The following is an 18,553-nucleotide window of genomic DNA, read 5'->3' as shown; positions in this document are numbered from 1 at the left end:
GTCATCGAACCCATCGTTCTACCATTCCTAGACCGGCAAGGGAACTTGCTGTTCCAACAGGACAATGCACGTCCGCGTGTATCCCGTGCCACCCAACGTGCTCTAGAAGGTGTAAGTCAACTACCTTGGCCAGCAAGATCTCGGGATCTGTCCCCCATTGAGCATGTTTGGGACTGGATGAAGCGTCGTCTCACGCGGTCTGCACGTCCAGCACGAACGCTGGTCCAACTGAGGCGCCAGGTGGAAATGGCATGGCAAGCCGTTCCACAGGACTACATCCAGCATCTCTACGATCGTCTCCATGGGAGAATAGCAGCCTGCATTGCTGCGAAAGGTGGATATACACTGTACTAGTGCCGACATTGTGCATGCTCTGTTGCCTGTGTCTATGTGCCTGTGGTTCTGTCAGTGTGATCATGTGATGTATCTAACCCCAGGAATGTGTCAATAAAGTTTCCCCTTCCTGGGACAATGAATTCACGGTGTTCTTATTTCAATTTCCAGGAGTGTATTTAACGTTATGCTTCACTGGTTCCACTCAATTAGAATCTTTGCTACGTTACGTTTCATGCAGTATGAACGAGCACTACAGGTGAAAGACAAATGAGAAAGTAAAACAGCTTGAGGACCAGGAAGTAGAATTTAACGAGAAAAGTTATAGACAAACTCAATTCTGTGGCGGAAGTTGAAGGGCGCTGAAGTCATCCTTCCTATACACATAGGCTGCACAGTGGGATGGCATAGTTTCAGCGTGCTGAAGCGATGGGTGGGAACAAGTTGCCAATCCTCCCGAACAGCAGTACTTACACGGACTGTAGATGGTTCCCTAGTTCCCTGTTCTCCCAATACCAGTGTGCACAGAGTATCAGTCTGTAACCAACACTGCAAGCAACACAGGGTTATTCATAAGTAACTCCGGGATTTCAGACGTCGACTGTGTGAAAACTGCAACTCATATGAAACAAAGACAAATATCAGTGAACAGAACATCTTACTGCCTTTTTAAGTCGTCTTACAGGTGTTCAATGGGGTCACCATTTGTGATGCAGAAAACGTCAATACCTACGTGCACATGCTGACACGAATTGTCTGCGAAGGCATGACAGCAAACCGCTTTGAGATCTTTATTTGGGTTACCTATCTGCAGCCGGCCGCTGTGGCCGAGCGGTTCTAGGCTCTTCAGTCCAGAACCGTGCTCTGCTACGGTCGCAGGTTCGAATCCTGCTTTGGGTATGGGTGTGTGTGATGTCCTTAGGTTAGTTAGGTTTAAGTCTAGAGGACTGATGACCTCAGATGTTAAGTCCCATAGTGTTTAGAGCCATTTGAACCATTTACCTATCTGCGGGCAGAGACTAATTCTACGGAACAACACGGGGCGGATGATTTGTTTATAATCTACAAGTTGTGACACGCTGTCCCCCAAATAAAACTACGCCACGGCGCGTATTAGGAATCTAAACTTGCAGAGTGCTTTCTGTAAAAGTTGTAGATAATTGTTTCCACCCTGTTTTTTACCCCTTTGCAATTCGGTATTTCAAAATTGTAATCCTGTCGACACTGTCAAAACTCTTTTCGAAATCTGCAAATGCTATGAATGTAAAACTTCCTGGCAGATTAAAACTGTGTGCCCGACCGAGACTCGAACTCGAGACCTTTGCCTTTCGCGGGCAAGTGCTCTACCATCTGAGCTACCGAAGCACGACTCAGGCTCGCTACTCACAGCTTTACTTCTGCCAGTATCTCGTATTCTACCTTCCAAACTGCTATGAATGTAGTTTTATCCTTCTTTAATTAATCTGTCAAACTAAGTAATAGTGGCAGTACTGTGTCGCATGCTCCTGCATTTTTCGCGGACCCGTCAGATATTTTTCAAGTTGGCTTCTAGATATACGTAACAAACACTAACTGATGGTTGCATCTTGCGTTGAACATTATGCTTGAAATTGAGACACTACCAGTTGAATTAGGTCTTTCTTGGGAGAGTCTGAGTTCGAGGGAGACACTAACAAAAAGCTCTGGTTTCACTGCTTGATGGGCCGTAATACTAACTCAGCTGACATAACACTTGGGGAACTCTGAAACAGGTTCCACGTGATTTATAACTAAGTGGAACGCAACAGGGCGTCTCGCTTTTTGCTGTGTCGCTAATCAGGCATAAATGTTTTCAATTAAGGCGCCTCCTGTAATTTGTATCTGCTGCACGGAAGGGGCATTAATCAATTGTAAAGCGCGAATTCCCACTCCGACGGCACTGATGATATTAATTCTGCGGTCACAGAACAGGGAGCCCGGGACAGGTTGCAAGGTAGCCGTCTCCAGCCCAGTGCGATCGTACTTACTTAGTTGCAGAAATTAATGAGATGCAGTTGCGTTTGCGACATAATTTGTGACCGAAAAGGCAGCGAAGATTTTGCGATAGTACTGCTTGGAATTTGCGTTCTCAGAATGCTTTGCAGTACGAAATTCTGCAAGGATTGTGGCCAAGGCAGTTTCTGTATGGTATGAAATATGCTCAGCATTTAGTTACTAACTTACAGTTACTTGGTAGTGAAATAGCTTTTGATTGCTCTCAAAACACCCGTCCGGATAGCCGTAGGTGCTAAGGCGCCTGTTCCGGGAGGGGAGGTGCGCGGGCCACGGATAGACTCTGCCCGGCGAATTAACGACGAAGATACACTGAAGCGCCAAAGAAACTGGTATAGGCATGCGTATTCAAATACAGAGATATGCGAACAGGCAGAATACGGCGCTGCGGTCGACAACGCCTATACAAGCCAAGTGTCTGGGGCAGTACGACCATTTCACGAGTGTACCGTGAATATCGGAAATCCGGTAAAACTTGAAATGTCTGACAACGCTGCGGCGGAAAAAATTTTCCTGCAAAAACGGGTCAAACGACGACTGAGGAGAATCGTTCAACGTGGCAGAAGTGCGACCCTTCCACAAATTGCTGCAGATTCCGATGCTGTGCTATCAACAAGTTACAGCATACGAACCATTCAACGGATCATCATCGATACGGGCTTTCGGAGCCGAAGGCCCACTCGTGTTCCCTTGATAACTGCACAACAGAAAGCTTTACGCCTCGCCTGGGCCCGTCAACACCGACACTGGAGTGTTGATGACTGGAAACATGTTCCCTGGTCGGACGAGTCGCCGGCCGGAGTGGCCGAGCGGTTCTAGGCGCTACAGTCTGGAACCGCGCGGCCGCTACGGTCGCAGGTTCGAATCCTGCCTCGGGCATGGATGTGTGTGATGTCCTTAGGTTAGTTAGGTTTAAGTAGTTCTAAGTTCTAGGGGACTGATGACCATAGTAGTTAAGTCCCATAGTGCTCAGAGCCATTTGAACCATTGGACGAGTTTCGTGTCAAATAGTCTCGAGTGCACGGACGTGTACGGGTATGGAGACAGCTTCATGAATCCATGGACCCTGCATGTCAGCAGGGTACTGTTCAAGTTGTTGGAAACTCTGTAATGGTGTGGGGCGTGTGCAGTTGGAGTGATATGGGACCCATGACACGTCTAGATACGGCCCTGACATGTGACACATACCTAAGCGTCCTCTCTGACCACCTGCATCCATTAATATCCATTGTACATTCCGACGGATTTGGGCAATTCCAGCAGGACAATGCGAAACCATACACATCCAGAATTATTTCATAGTGGTTCCAGGAACACTCTTTCTAATTTTAGACGCTTCCGATGGCCACCAAACTCCCCAGCCATGAACATTATTGAGCGTATCTGGGATGCCTTGCAACGTGCTGTTCTCCACCCCCTCGTTCTCTTACTGATTTATGGACACCCCTGCAGGATTCATGGTGTCAGTTCCCGCCAGAACTACTTCAGATATTAGTCGAGTCCATGCCACTTCATTTTGCGGCACTTATGCATACTCGCGGGGGTCTACACGATAGTAGGCAGGTGTATCAGTTTCTTTAGCTCTTCAGTGCAGGTTTGCCTGGTCGGCCAGCCTGTGTGTGGGTTTTAGGTGGTTTCCTGCACCGCACTAGGTGATGTATCGTCTCAGTTACACGATTGGTTAACATTTAGCAAACTTTTGCCCTGTTTCACATGAATAAGATTACACACAGACAGTTAGCGTACACATATTCAGTCAAGGAGCTAACGGGGTGATGACAGGAAGGGTACTAGTCCAAGCCTTTAGCTAATCAAAGTCCGTTCCTTACACCGTCGGCCCTGCGTTGATGCGGGGCAAAGGCACGAAAAAAAGAAAATTTGTAATTTTGAGTACTAATAACCGTGCTGCGGAACGGACCATTGCTGTCAGATTGCACCGTGATATACTTTAAATGCACTTACTAACAACTGGCATTTGTTTGCAAATACCTTTACAATTTTATTTGTAATTCTCTGACTATTTGCGCAACGTATATTAAAAAAAAATATTTCTGATTAAGAATGGGACCTTGATACCTGCTTGTCTCACTTCTTCAAACGGAGTCGCCGACCACCTTTTCGGTAAGATTCCTTACTAGCTAGCTTTTAAGCAGAATGAGCTTTATTTCGTCTGTAGTTAATACAAGTTTTTGATGCGAAAACCTCACTGAATCAGATAGATTGCGTGACGGTCTGTGTTCTTAATTTCTTTGTCTAGAGTCATTGAATACCCAATGTCATCAGCTTACACGTTGACACGATAGTAGTAAGCCTTCCGTTGCAGTATCGGTAACAGCGCTTAGATCGTGATGTCCCAAAAATTGGGCCCGCCCAGTGAACACCATGGTGATCCTTTCCTGATTCTTCTTGCAATTTTGTCCGTGTTAATTGTCCCTTTACTACTTTCTACTAGCAGTAGTTCATAAAACTATTACAGAGGGATCTGGGAAAACTCATTAGCCTAAACTCTGTAAACTGAACAGGCAGTCAGAAATTGTCAAATTCCCCGGATACATTTATCACGATACCAAATATATGACGCTTCTCTGTAGCCGGTAACAGATATGGCGTAATTATTTTCTCATCCACACTCTGGCCTTTACTGAAACCTAGTTGGTATTTACAAAGTTCGGAAAGACTAAGTGTTGAAACTTCCTGGCAGATTAAAACTGTGTGCCGGACCGAGACTCGAACTCGGGACCTTTGCCTTTCGCGGACAAGTAGTAGAGCACTTGCCCGCGAAAGGCAAAGGTCCCGAGTTCGAGTCTCGGTCCGGCATTCAGTTTTAATCCGCCAGGAAGTTTCATATCAGCGCACACTCCGCTGCAGAGTGAAATATCTCATTCTGGAGACTAAATGTTGCTTCAAAACCTGTTACATAACTAAATGTTCTTATATAATAGCCCAGCATTTAATACAGGCTATTAATTGACGAAGGTATATTAAGAGTCATCTTTTTTAGTCGTCGAAGAGGCTGCTAGTGACTAATGGCAGGAGAAGGAATTTACTGATTTTCTTTGTGACATGCATTTCGAAACTGACAATGAGCTTGTTTAGTAATGAGAATTTTGATTTTTCTGTTGTTTCTGACAGTTAAGAAACAATACCAGATGTATTCCGATCAAGATAGTACAGTTGATTAGTCGCAGGTTTCGTATTAGAGAAGAACCTGGTTAAAATCATTGCTCGACCACCTTCATAGAAATTTAAAATTTTTATTTAAAAATCACTTGAGACGATGAGTATAAAACACTGTTTAGGGCAGCCGCAGAAGGATATGTTGCAGACCTTATAGAATCTTAGACTAGGAAGGCAACCGACTCCTCGAAATCTATTGTTCTGAAAGCAGACTACAATGAAAAATTGAAAAATTATAGGATATTTGACATAAAAATACTGCATTTCGCTGCCAGTTATTTTTCACTTGACAGTGGTAAAGTACACTAAAATTACAACCCATGAGTGACAGAAAATAATTACTCATTTTGTTAATAGATGTAGTAGGAAAATACATGATTACATTTGTAGGTGATTTGGGGATATAAAGATTGCAAAATTTAATGCACAGAGCTGCCGCGTCAGGCAGAAACAATGGCTGTAGCCCAGTTGGGCATCGAATCGAACTGTGTTCGGATGAAGCTGACAAGAACGTCATTCCATGCTGCTTCAGCTCTGTGTTAATCATACGAGATGCGAATCAGGCGTGTCAGTCTCTCGTTAGCACATGAACATATGGTTTCAGTGGGTGACAGATCCTCAAAACACTTTGGCCACGGCAACACTTGAATAGCCACTGCGCCGAGGTAGGTCAGGCGAGCAGGGGCAATTGTTGGAATTAGCGTCATGGAGGCCTCAAATGGTTCAAATGGCTCTAAGCACAAAGGGAATTAACATCTGTCATCCTCCTAGACATAGAACTTCTTAAACCTAATTAACGTAATTAATATCACACACATCCATGCCCGAGGAAGGATTCGAACCAGCGACCGTAGCAGCAGCGTGGTTCCGGACTGAAGCGCCTAGAACCGCTCGGCCACAGCGGCCGACTGGAGAACTCAAAGATAGGGTGTAGCCCTCGGCTTTAACACGTCAGAACTGTAGCTGCTTCTGCCCAAATTATCGACTGTCTGTATAAGAGGCGATAGTGTTGTGTACTCAGTGGCAACCAGTACCATTACGCCAGATGATGGTCCTTATGTCTATGACAAAATAAATGTGGCAACGTTCGTTCTCCTTCCAGACTCAACAGTCGGATGCGTCCGCCGTGGTGTTGCAGGCCGAACCAGGATTCGTCTGAAAAGACGGCGTGCTGTCTTGTTTCGTGTCCAGTGTTGTTACTGGGAGCACCATTGCGGCTCACATTGCGGCACCATTGCGGCTGGGAGCACCATTGCGACACCATTGCCACGTCAATAGAAGTCAGAACAGTGGTCGCCGTGCTAGCGGTCAGTAATGTTCCAGACGTCGCTCCGCTGTCCCCGTGAAAAATTGTTTTGCTAGAAACAGACCAATTTCCTTAGTTAAGGTAAGTGACGTGGCTGCACGATCCTACACATCTGAGCGAATAATATGTCTATGTCTGTCCTCTCGGGCGCTGGTCAGGTGGGGCCTATCAGATCGTGTGTGGCGTTGAATATGCTCCTCCCTAAATTCATCGATTCATAATGAGATTTTCACTCTGCAGTGGAGTGTGCGCTGATATGAAACTTCCTGTCAGATTAAAACTGTGTGCCGGACCGAGACTCGAACTCGGGACCTTTGTCTTTCGCGGGCAAGTGCTCTACCATCTTTTTTTAAAAATTTTTTTTGGAGTGAGGGGTTTTTATTTATTTATTTTTTTATTTTATATGAAGGAAGGTAGGAGAAACAGAAACCTTTATTATTCACAAAATAAACATAGTACGTCCTGACACATGATAACTGACCTGGAAGGAAACTCGCTGCCGTCCTACCATGCAGCATGAAATAACAACAAAATCAAAGTGGGGCCACCTCCGGCACCCTAAAGAAAAGTATTTATGGATATGAAAACAAAATTTGAAGTACATTCATTTGCTAGCTGTTCAAGCGTGAGTGTTTCGTAGGTCGCATACTCGCATAGTGTTCTTAGTCGATCACATTACTTGGTCGGTTTCACAACGAAAGCACCGCCGCTCATCTTTGCGCACCCGGCACACCCCAAGTATATGGCGGGTCCGCAAAAACCGTTACTAGGAAATTGTCATACCAATCCTTGTACTTTTGTAGCCGTAATAGTTTTGTGTGTACATCTTGCAAGTATTGCCAGTAATCCAGGACGTTCAGTAAGTTCGTACGTGTGTCTCTATAGATGTAATGGACCGTCATACCTGTGATCCACGCCACTGCGTTCGTCTTATGACACGGAAAATACGTTTCCTCTGGAAAAAAATACTGTCAGAACAGACTGCTGTATAGATAGTGCACCGCATGAACGCTATTATCTTTCTTGCGAGAGTCCAGACAGCCAATGCCTCGCCGCAGACCAGCCGATGGTCGTCCGTATCCAGCTCGCCACATTGCTGGCACAAGGGCGAATCCGCCAAATGTATTGCGTACTTTTTAACATTTGTAGGGTATTTTCGGTTGACGACAATGTACCATGTTGATCTGACTGATGTAGGTAGCTGGGGGTGGTGGACCGTGCGCCACACCACGTGCCAATTAACAGCTGGATGTTTGCGTTCCACCCTATTTCTGGAGATCTGTCGAAGAAGCAGATGGTACACGTCCTTCGATGTCGACTGTCGGGTCGTCGGTAAACGCTCTCGTACGTAAGTGTGTTCCACGATGAACGTGCGCACATACGTTAAAGGTGGCGATATATGGCCGACACTGACTGGAGGAAGATGCGATGTTGGTACGAGTTCTTCGATGATCGTCCCCGTAAGCGAGTGATTCCTGTTGCGCCACCGTTTGAGCATAGTATTAATATACATGGCACGCGCCTTCTCGTGCACGTTCACTAAACCAACGCCCCCTCTCGCGCTGGGAGGGTAAGCGTGTTGTACTGTACCTTAAAGAGTTGTCCCAGGCACACATAGTACCCAAAAGCCGCCTGAATTCTCACAGCCATCGTGCGCGTCAAGGGGAGAAGGTGTGTCAGGTGGCAGATCATGGGCGCGAGATAAAGGTTGACGAGTAACACTCGCTGCAGCATATCCATCGACCGTAGGGCGTTTAGTCGTACTGCCGTGCGGACTCTTAACAGTCTTCGGTAGTTGTCCGCAGCCGTTCTCGCTGTCTCTTTATGAAAGGTGATACCCAAACAACGGAGGGTTTCCACCGCAGGTAAGGGTCATTCCGTTCCTGGTTCTAGTCCACGCCCCACATGCATGAATTGTGATTTTCGGTAGTTGACCACACTTCCAGCTGCCATCCCATACGTCTGTAGCCAATCCAGTGCTGTTTGAGTCTCCCTCTCATTCCGTACGAGGAACACAATATCATCCGCGTATGCTCTGCATTTGAATGATAAATGCCGTAGGGAGATCCCGGTAAGACGGCGGCGAAGGCCTGCGAGCCACGGTTCTAAGGCGATCGCATAAAGGAGGATCGACGAGGGGCAACCCTGTCTCACTGATCTTAAGATCTTAAAATATTCAGTTCTCCCTCCGTTTACCACCATCGCTGATCTGGCGCCGTGGAACAGCCGCATCACAGCACTGGTCAATAATGGCGAGACACCCATCCTGTTCATCATCGCCGCGAGGTACACATGATCCACGCGATCAAAAGCATGATCGAAATCTACTGCAACCATCGCCCCCCGGAGGCGGCATGCAGCCGCGAGGGCGACGACGTCACGATAGTCTCCCAAGGCTGTGTGGATATTACTGATGCCGCCAAGACAAGTCTGATCGGTATGTATTCGATTCTCCAGCGACTTTTTGATACGACTTCCCAGGATGCGCATGAAGATCTTGCAGTCACTATTAAGGAGGTCAAGGGGCGATAATCGCAAGGCCGTTTGCCACCACGGGGCTTCGGTATCGGTATCATGAGCCCTTCCGTGAATTGAATGTGACCGGTACTTCTTGCCGCAGAAGCTCATTAAACATACATAGCCACATCGGTGTCATAATGGTCACAAAGGCACGGTAAAATTCCAACGGGAATCCGTCTGGACCTGGGGACTTGTTGCAAGCGCCTCGTGTAATCGCTTCCTCCAGCTCTTCACGCGTAATTCCAGATAACCCGTCCGCTTCCCCGTTCACACTCGTCGCGTCTGGGATCTCTTCCAGGACGTTCCCCAGCTCCCTCTGACCCTCCCCGTTGCTCGCATAGAATCTGCTAAAATGATCCGTGAACGCCTGTGCTATGCCCCTTTGTGTTGTAAAACGACGGCCATCGCCGAGATCGATCTCATGTATTAAATTCCTGCGTCTTCTTCGTCTTTCCTTTATCACATAATGCATCGAGGGAACCTCGTTGGGCAGGAAATCCTGCGACCTCGCGCGTATCATCGTACCTGCCATCCTCTGCGTCGCAAGTTGTACCAGCTTCGCCTTAACTCGGTGGACGGCCGTCTGGCGTTCTGGTGTAGGCGGTTGAGCTAACAGTTCCCGGAGAGCCGTAAAGTAAAACTCAGTGGTCGTGCGTTGCCATTGAGAAACCTCCTTCCCGTAACCTATTAACGTCCTCCGAAAAGCTGGCTTCGCGCACTCGATCCACCACTGCAGGACAGAACCGAAAGAACTTCGTCGACGGAGGCAGCCATGCCACGCGCCCTCCACCATGCGTCGGCATTCCGCATCTCGTAGGTGGGAGACGTTCATCTTCCAAGTACCCCTCCGTCTCCATACCTGCTGTCTATCAAGGTTAACCGTACAAATATATGCCTCGTGGTCTGTAAATGCTGTCCGCCATATTTCTGCGTCCACCGTCGATATTGCTAACGCCCTTGAAACGTAGATCCGGTCCAAACGGCCCGCGGAGTGGCTAGTAAAAATTGTATATCCTGGTTGGTTGCGATACTTCAGGTCCCATGTATCGACTAATTCCATCCCGTTGACCGGCTCTCTAAGTTCTTGGCTAGTAGTATAGATACGTTGTTGGTCCTTTCTGTCGAGCACACAATTAAAATCTCCGCCGAGTACGCAACCATCGTATCGTCCCTGGAACAACGGTGTAACCTCATGGGCGTAAAAATCTGCTCTGTCCCTTCTCTTATCCGAGCCTGACGGTGCGTATATGTTGATCAAACGTTTTCCACCTATGGTCACCGCCGTACCACGGGCAGAAGGCAAATACTCTATTTCGTCTGCACGTATCCCTTCCTTTAATAGTATAGCTGTGCCAACGCCTCTCTCGTCACACGGGGAACAGTAAATGTCGTAACCGTAAAAGTCCGAGGGGGGGAAGTACCCGAACTTCTTGTAATAGTGCTATGTCGAAATCCGCAGCCTGTATCATGTCACTGAGCATTTTGATTTTCACCGGCGTCCCAATGCTATTGATGTTGACAGACCCTATCCGATAAGCTTGTTGCATGGCGGTCAACGTAGATAAGGTACCGTACGGTCGCTAATTTTGCCGTACATAGGCTGCTGTCGGGCTAACGTCCCCCACCGTCCCCTCATATGGTCTGCCATTATTCCGTGCACTCTACCGGTCTTACACCGGGAGAGTGCGTGGGAGCAGTTCCTCCGGCATCATCTGTTCCCCACGGGGGTGGCTCTTCTGACCAGTCCCCTAGTGTCCCATCGTTGTCGTGCGGTGCAGGCGCCGTAGCCTCCTCAGTTGCCTGTTACCGTCTATCGAGCTCCTTCGCCGTGTCTGGAGCATCGTCAGCGGTAGGTCGTGCGGCCGTCCCGCTGGCCACCGTTGCATCCACGCTAGGCAGTTCTTCTGTATCCATGGTCGTCTGTTCTGTACCCGTAAACATCTCAAAATTGTCTGCTAGATCAGAGTGGTCGTTCTCCATCGTGAGGCGGCGCTTCTTCCGGCGTTTTGGTGATCGCTGTTTACGTTGCCGGGCCTCGGAATCAGAGGTCAGCATGGTCTCCAGTTGTTCGTGGGGGGCGACGGAATCGTGCGCCGTCGCACTATCGACGTCTCCAAGTGCCTTATCTGAAGGGGGCGCAAGCGGAACCGAAGAGAGGGCGTCCTGTGACTGCCGCAGGCGGTCCAGCGCAACGTCGTCTTTCTGTGGCTCGCCACGATCCGCCGCTGTCTGTGAGTTCTGGTACGTGTTTGTCTCGCGGTCCACGTCATCGCGTAATGCGGCGACGTAAGTCATGGGGAGCACAGTCGGATGCGGCGTGAGGGGTGGATCATCTCGTGGCAGCTGTAATAACCTTCGTTGAGCACACTCAGAACGTATGTGTCCCTCCTTCCCACACCCAGAGCACGTCCTTGGTTGTCCGTCGTAAATGACAATCGCCCTACAACCGGCGATGTACAAGTATGACGGGACGTGTTTTCGGAGTTCGATCCGTATTTGTCTGACGCCATTGAGGACAGGATACGTCTTGAAACTCGCCCATTTTTCAGCCACGTGGGATAGGACCGTTCCGTAAGGACGCAGGGCGTCTGTCACCAATTCTTCTGGCACTTCGAATGGAGACTCAAAGACGCGGATCGTTCGGAGGCCCATGCCGGCGTGTTCAACTGTTACCGCTCCAACATTCCCGTCCGAATGACAGAAACGAAGTCCTTGTCGGTGTCGAAGTAGTAGTTCGTCACATGCCGCTTCATTTATGAGCTCGACATAGACCACGCTGCTGACTATAGATAAGTGTATTCCAACTAGAACGTCAGGTTCGATTTTCACCTCGTCCCGTAAATAACGTTCGATCTCGTAAGCCTTCGGTCGAGCATATTCGTTAACAAAACTAAATTTCAGTGTCGATTTGCGGAACGACAAGGCCATGATTCGTTCTATGTACACCGCGACACACCGCTACACACTTAACGTGAACACCTCTCGCGCAGACGTGCGGCAGGGACGCAAACACCGTCCGAACCGCTGCGCCGCCGAAGGCTGACACCTCACAACTTTACTTCTGGCAGTACCTCGTCTCCTACTTTCCAAACTTTACATAAGCTCTCCTGCGAACCTTGCAGAACTATCGCTCCCGAAAGAAAGGAGGGGCGTGCTTGGATAGCTCAGATGGTAGAGCACTTGCCCGCGAAAGGCAGAGATCCCGAGCTCGAGTCTCGGTCCGGCACACAGTTTTAATCTGCCGGGAAGTTTCATATCAGCGCACACTCCGCTGCAGAGTGAAAATCTCATTCTGGAAACATCCCCCAGGCTGTGGCTTAGCCATGTCTCCGCAATATCCTTTCTTTCAGGAGTGCTAGTTCTGCAAGGTTCGCAGGAGAGCTTCTGTAAAGCTTGGAAGGTAGGAGACGAGGTACTGGCAGAAGTAAGGCTGTGAGGATGACGCGTGGGTCGTGCGTGGGTAGCTCACATGGTAGAGCACTTACCCGCGAAAGGCAAAGATCCGAGTTCGAGTCTCAGAAGGGCACACAGTTTTAATCTGCCAGGAAGTTTCTCATCGATTCATGTTCGAATGGTAGTGGAATCCCGACCGACGCTATCAGTAGTGTTACGTATGATAAGCTGTAATCGCAATGAGCCAAGATTCTTCCGCTGTTGAACTGTGACACGAGCTGCTAGATTTTTCTGCTTTTTACACGAGGAATAAGACGATCATTTCACGAACAACCAACACTGAAAAGCTGTGTAATCTCGCCCTATATACGGATAGTAGTAAGTGTTACTGCAACCTACAGCGGATGGACAAAAACGCAGCACATTACCATGCATAATACGGTGCAGGAAAATAGTTGGCTTTCAAAACAGCTTCCAATCGTCTTGGGATGGATAAATGCAGGTCCTTTAAGGTTTTCAAGCGAATCTTGTACCATTATTTCCACGAAATAGTGGCAAGTACAACTGACGATAATGGATGTGGATAGCGATCAAGCAGACTTCTCTACAGAGGCGACCACAAAGGCTGGTGATCAGGGAAGATTCATCCTATGCCCACAAGAGCAGTCCTGGGGCTCTGTCGTCCTGTCGTCTTGGAACATGGCATTACCATTGTGGAACAAACGTTGTACTCTAGGATTGTCACATAATCCTTGGCAGTGTTCCGACATTGCAGAGTACCCATGGGACCCGCAGAATGCGACGACATCTCTGCCAAAATCATCACCGAATCCGAGCCATGTTTCACTCTTGGGATGTAAACTTGGCCAGAAGATGAAACAAATGGTTCAAATGGCTCTGAGCACTATGGGACTTAACATCTGAGGTCATCAGTCCTCTAGAACTTAGAACTACTTAAACCTAACCTAAGGACATCACACACGTCCATGCCCGAGGCAGGATTCGAACCTGCGACCGTAGCAGTCGCGCGGTTCCGGACTGAAGCGCCAAGAACCGCTTGTCCACCGCGGCCAGCCGAAGATGGAACAACGTGCAACAAGACTCATCCGACCAAATGACTTTCTTCCATTGCTGCTAGTCCAGATTCTGTGGCTTCGGCAGCACGTTTTCTTTTTACGTGCGTTTGCATAACTGATGAGTGGTTTTTGAATTCCAGTTCGCCCTGCAATTCTGCCCTTGTGAAGTCCCTTCGTGTTGTTTTAGTGCTGACAGGTCCGCGGCTGAGACATTCAGTTCTGCAGTGCCTTTTTCAGCTGTCGTCCCGTTTTATTGCGTCACAATTCTCTTCACTGACCGTCTGTCACAAACACTCAATACACACGTTCGTCAGCGTTGTGACTTAGCGAATCACGTTTTCCCTCTTTCCCTGTAAGCGGAATAAATTTTTGATGTGGTGTCTCTTGAAACACCATGGTGTTGTTGTTGTTGTGGTCTTCAGTCCTGAGACTGGTTCGATGTAGCTCTCCTTGCTACTCTATCCTGTACCAGCTGCTTCATCTCCCAGTACTTACTGCAACCTACATCCTTCTGACTCTGCTTAGTGTATTCATCTCTTGGTCTCCCTCTACGATTTTTACCCTCCACGCTGCATTCCAATGGTACATTTGTGATCCCTTGATGCCTCAGAACATGTCCTACCAACCGGTCCCTTCTTCTAGTCAAGTTGTGCCACAAGCTCCCCTTCTCCCCAATTCTATTCAATACCTCCTCATTAGTTATGTGAGCCACCCATCTAATCTTCAGCATTCTTCTGTAGCACCACATTTCGAAAGCTTCTTGTCTGAACTATTTATCGTCCATGTTTCACTTCCATATATGGCTACACTCCAAACAAATATCTTCAGAATCGACTTCCTGACACTTAAATCTATGCTCGATGTTAACAAATTTCTCTTCTTCAGAAACGCTTTCCTTGCCATTGCCAGTCCACATTTTATATCCTCTCTACTTCGACCATCATCAGTTATTTTGCTCCCCAAATAGCAAAACTCCTTTACTATTTTAAGTGTCTCATTCCCTAATCTAATTCCCTCAGTATCACCCGACTTAACTCGACTACATTCCATTATCCTTGTTTTGCTTTTGTTGATGTTTATCTTATATCCTCCTTTCAAGACACTGTCCATTTCGTTAAACGGTCTTCCAAGTCCTTTGCTGTGTCTGACAGAATTACAATGTCATCGGCGAACTTTCAAGTTATTATTTCTTCTCCATGGATTTTAATACCTACTCCGAATTTTTCTTTTGTTTCCTTTATTGCTTGCTCAATATACAGATTGAATAACATTGGGGATAGGCTACAACCCTGTTTCACTCCCCTCCCAACCACTGCTTCCTTTTCATGCCCCTCGACTCTTGTAACTCCCATCTGGTTTCTGTACAAATTATAAATAGCCTTTCGCTCCCTGTATTTTACCCCTTGAAACACCATACACTACGGATAACTTCATTACGGAAGCACACACCACACGAGCGACAACTATCTACCCATTTTCGAATTCACTTACACCCGACATAATGCGCTGACAGCTATACAGAACACTGTTCTGACCGCGTTTGGCACTTGCAACATGTTAGGGACATTGCACAGGCGCCGCTTGTGGTCAAATACACTCATGTGCCGAAAAAAACATCTTTAACGACACCGGACATGTAAGTTAGTATGTTCTGAAGAAATGATTAGCATTTGAGCTACATCAGCCAGCGGGTTCGAGGTCAACATCGATATCGCGGCGCAACACCACCTACCGGTAAAATATGCCTGAGGCTTTCATTGTCGTTACAAACCGAAGGTAATGAATCCGTGCGAATTGAGCAGACGTGCAGGATGCCTCGCAGACTTATTCGCGAACCGTACCGTCAAATCAGTGAGTCTGAAAGAGGGCACATTATTGGCATGAGAGAATGTGATACATTCATCCTGGAAATTGCTGCTTGTGTGGGCCGAACTGTTCGGCAGTGCAAAGCGTGGGTGGTGAATGGTTCACGGAAGACCGTAGAACACGACGAGATGGGTCAGGTAGCAACATCCAGACCATCCTCCAAAAAGATCGACACTTTATACGAATGGCACTGCAGGACAGATCTGCGTCCCCCTCGGCTCTTGCGCGACAGTGGAACAGTGTAATACATCTTACACTGTCAAGAGTGACAATCCGTCGCCGTTTACTACGGCATGGGTCACGCGCACGGCCTACCTTTCACGAATGTTCAGAAGCATAGTAGAAGGCAATGGTGTATGGAACGACGCCAGTGAGAACAGGAATGGCATCAGATAGTGTTTTCGACGATTCCAGGTCCTGCTTGTTTCAAAATGAATGGCGAATTTTGGTTCGCCACAGACAGAGCGAGCGGCAGCAGCGTTACTGCATTTGCACAAGGCATATAGTTCTAACTCAAGGCTTCACGGTGTTGGGTACTATTGTGTACAACACAAATCACAGCTGGTGCATGTCCAGGGCATTGTGACCAGTATGACCTGTGTGAATAACATCCTGCGACCCGTAGCTATACCCTTTCTGCACAACACCCCACGCATGGTTTTCAGCAAGGTAATGCACGACCACATGTTGCTGCACGAACTCGTGCCTTTGTGTCACAGGATGTCAGCCTTTTACCCTGGCCCGCCAGATTACCAGACTTGTCGCCAATCGAAAATGTGTGTCATATGGTGAAACGACAGGTGCAGTGCTGTGACCCAATGCCGATCACCGCAGATGAACTTTGGAACCAGGTGAATGTAGCGTGGATGGCTATACCACAGGACGCCATTCAGGCCTTATACGCGTCAGTGCTATCACGCCTGGAAGAAGTTATCAGGTCCCACTGCGGACCCCGTACCTGCTAGGCAACAGGACCCATGCTGAACCGAGGTGACTGAAATGCTAATTATTCCTGCAGAACATACTAATGTACATGTCCTGTGAATATGAATTTAGTCGTTCAAAGTGTTCCGTTTTTTGTGAACAATCTGCAGGCTTGACTAGACCTAGCATTTATGTTCAAGCTTGCATTTCTCCCTTTGTTCTCATATTTTTGTTTAACCACTGTACTTTGTGCAGTTACGCTGAAATGCTAATCACTTGCACATCCAAAAAAGTAATGCACTTCATGCCACTTTGATGTATGTTGCATGCCACCCTACACGGTGTTGCGATTTTGATGACCATCAATGTAGCTAACTGTGCAATAGTGAGACACAAATGATTGTTATATATGAAGTCTTCACGGGTTGTCAGCCGAGTAGCATCGTCATCTGACAACCCGTGAAGACTTCATATACGAAATTCGCCGAGAAAGCCTGCACTCGCATGTAACAAATGATTGTTTTTCAAAGAAATTGCTGACCAGGAAAAGGGGCTGCGTTATTCAGGGTGTAACGAGTGTAAGTGCAGATATTTCTCTTAGTGACTGACGTCTGTTTACTGAACAACATTATATCAGTATTTATGTCATTTGCAGACAGATGTAGCTATTATGAGTAGTATGTTTTCATGTTGGTTAGTACCTTCAAGCACATTTGTCAAGAGCAAGTCATTAATGCTTATTTCCCACTAGACAGCAGGTGAGGCGTTGAAATGTGAGATGTGGACGCAAAACTGTTTGTCTATCAGTATAGACGTAGGCCTAGTCCACATAGTGGTGAGCTACGACCGTGCAGAAAACATCAGGTAGTAAATTATAAGACATGTTTTTGATAACTGTTCGATGCAGAGAAAAAAAGACCACTAACACACTCATGTTTGTAAATATTGAGGTACCACCTGCAAAAATATCTGCACTGACAATCGTTGCACGCTGTATAATCTATAATTTTACAGTTTAATCGCGGCTGTGGTCCCGTACGTATGAAAAAATAGGTGATATCTAAATCAGCGTAAACGGCGTCGTCGTGAGTCGTTATTTTGTGACAAAGGTCGCTTTCCCCTGTGCTGCGCCAACGCAGCTGGCGGGACGCGGTCGCGCTGAAGTATGCGCGAAGTTTGCTCGCCGGATCTGGTGCGTAGCGCGCAGCTGCTGGGAGTACCCGTAGGCCCGTGCTCGAGGGCGGTAGATCTGCGCGGAGGCGGTGGCACTGGGGGCGGAACTTGCGAGCGGCGGGACGCGACGTATGGCGCCGTAAGTCGCGACACCCCCCCCCCCCCCCCCCCCCCTCCTGTTCTCGCGAGCTGGGGCCCCGCGGGAACAGCCGGCGGAATGGCTCGGCGCCGCCCAGCCGCCTGGAATCTCGCGGTCGTCCGCGTGAAATATCCCCCAGCCCGCCTCAGAATATTGGACGGCCGAATATAGATTACATCTCGCGCCTTCTTCTCCTTCTTTCGTCGTTTGCCAAAAGGCCCTCGCGGATTGAAATTCAGTGGTGCTCGACCGGCCGGTTTTCCCTGTCCACAGTTGACGCTGCGTAGTATTACCACACTGGACAAAATATTAGTCATATTTTAGAAGAGCACACTGGTTGCTCTGGAGAGCTACAGATAGTCTAGAACTGGTCCAGCTAGTCCCGTAACCCTCCGTCTCTGTATAAGTCATGGTGGTGGAATGATGCATATTTGCTAGACACCTGTACATCTACATCTACATCTACATGATTACTCCGCAATTCACAATTAAGTACCTGGCAGAGGGTTTAACGAACTTCCTTCATGCTAATTCTCTACCTTTCCACTCTCGAACAACGCGACGAAAAAACGAAAACTTAAATCTTTCCGTCCGAGCTCTTATATCTCTTATTTT

This window comes from Schistocerca americana, chromosome 4 (assembly GCF_021461395.2).
Source record: "Schistocerca americana isolate TAMUIC-IGC-003095 chromosome 4, iqSchAmer2.1, whole genome shotgun sequence".
Lineage (NCBI taxonomy): Eukaryota > Metazoa > Arthropoda > Insecta > Orthoptera > Acrididae > Schistocerca > Schistocerca americana.
Note: the sequence above shows the minus strand (reverse complement) of the source record.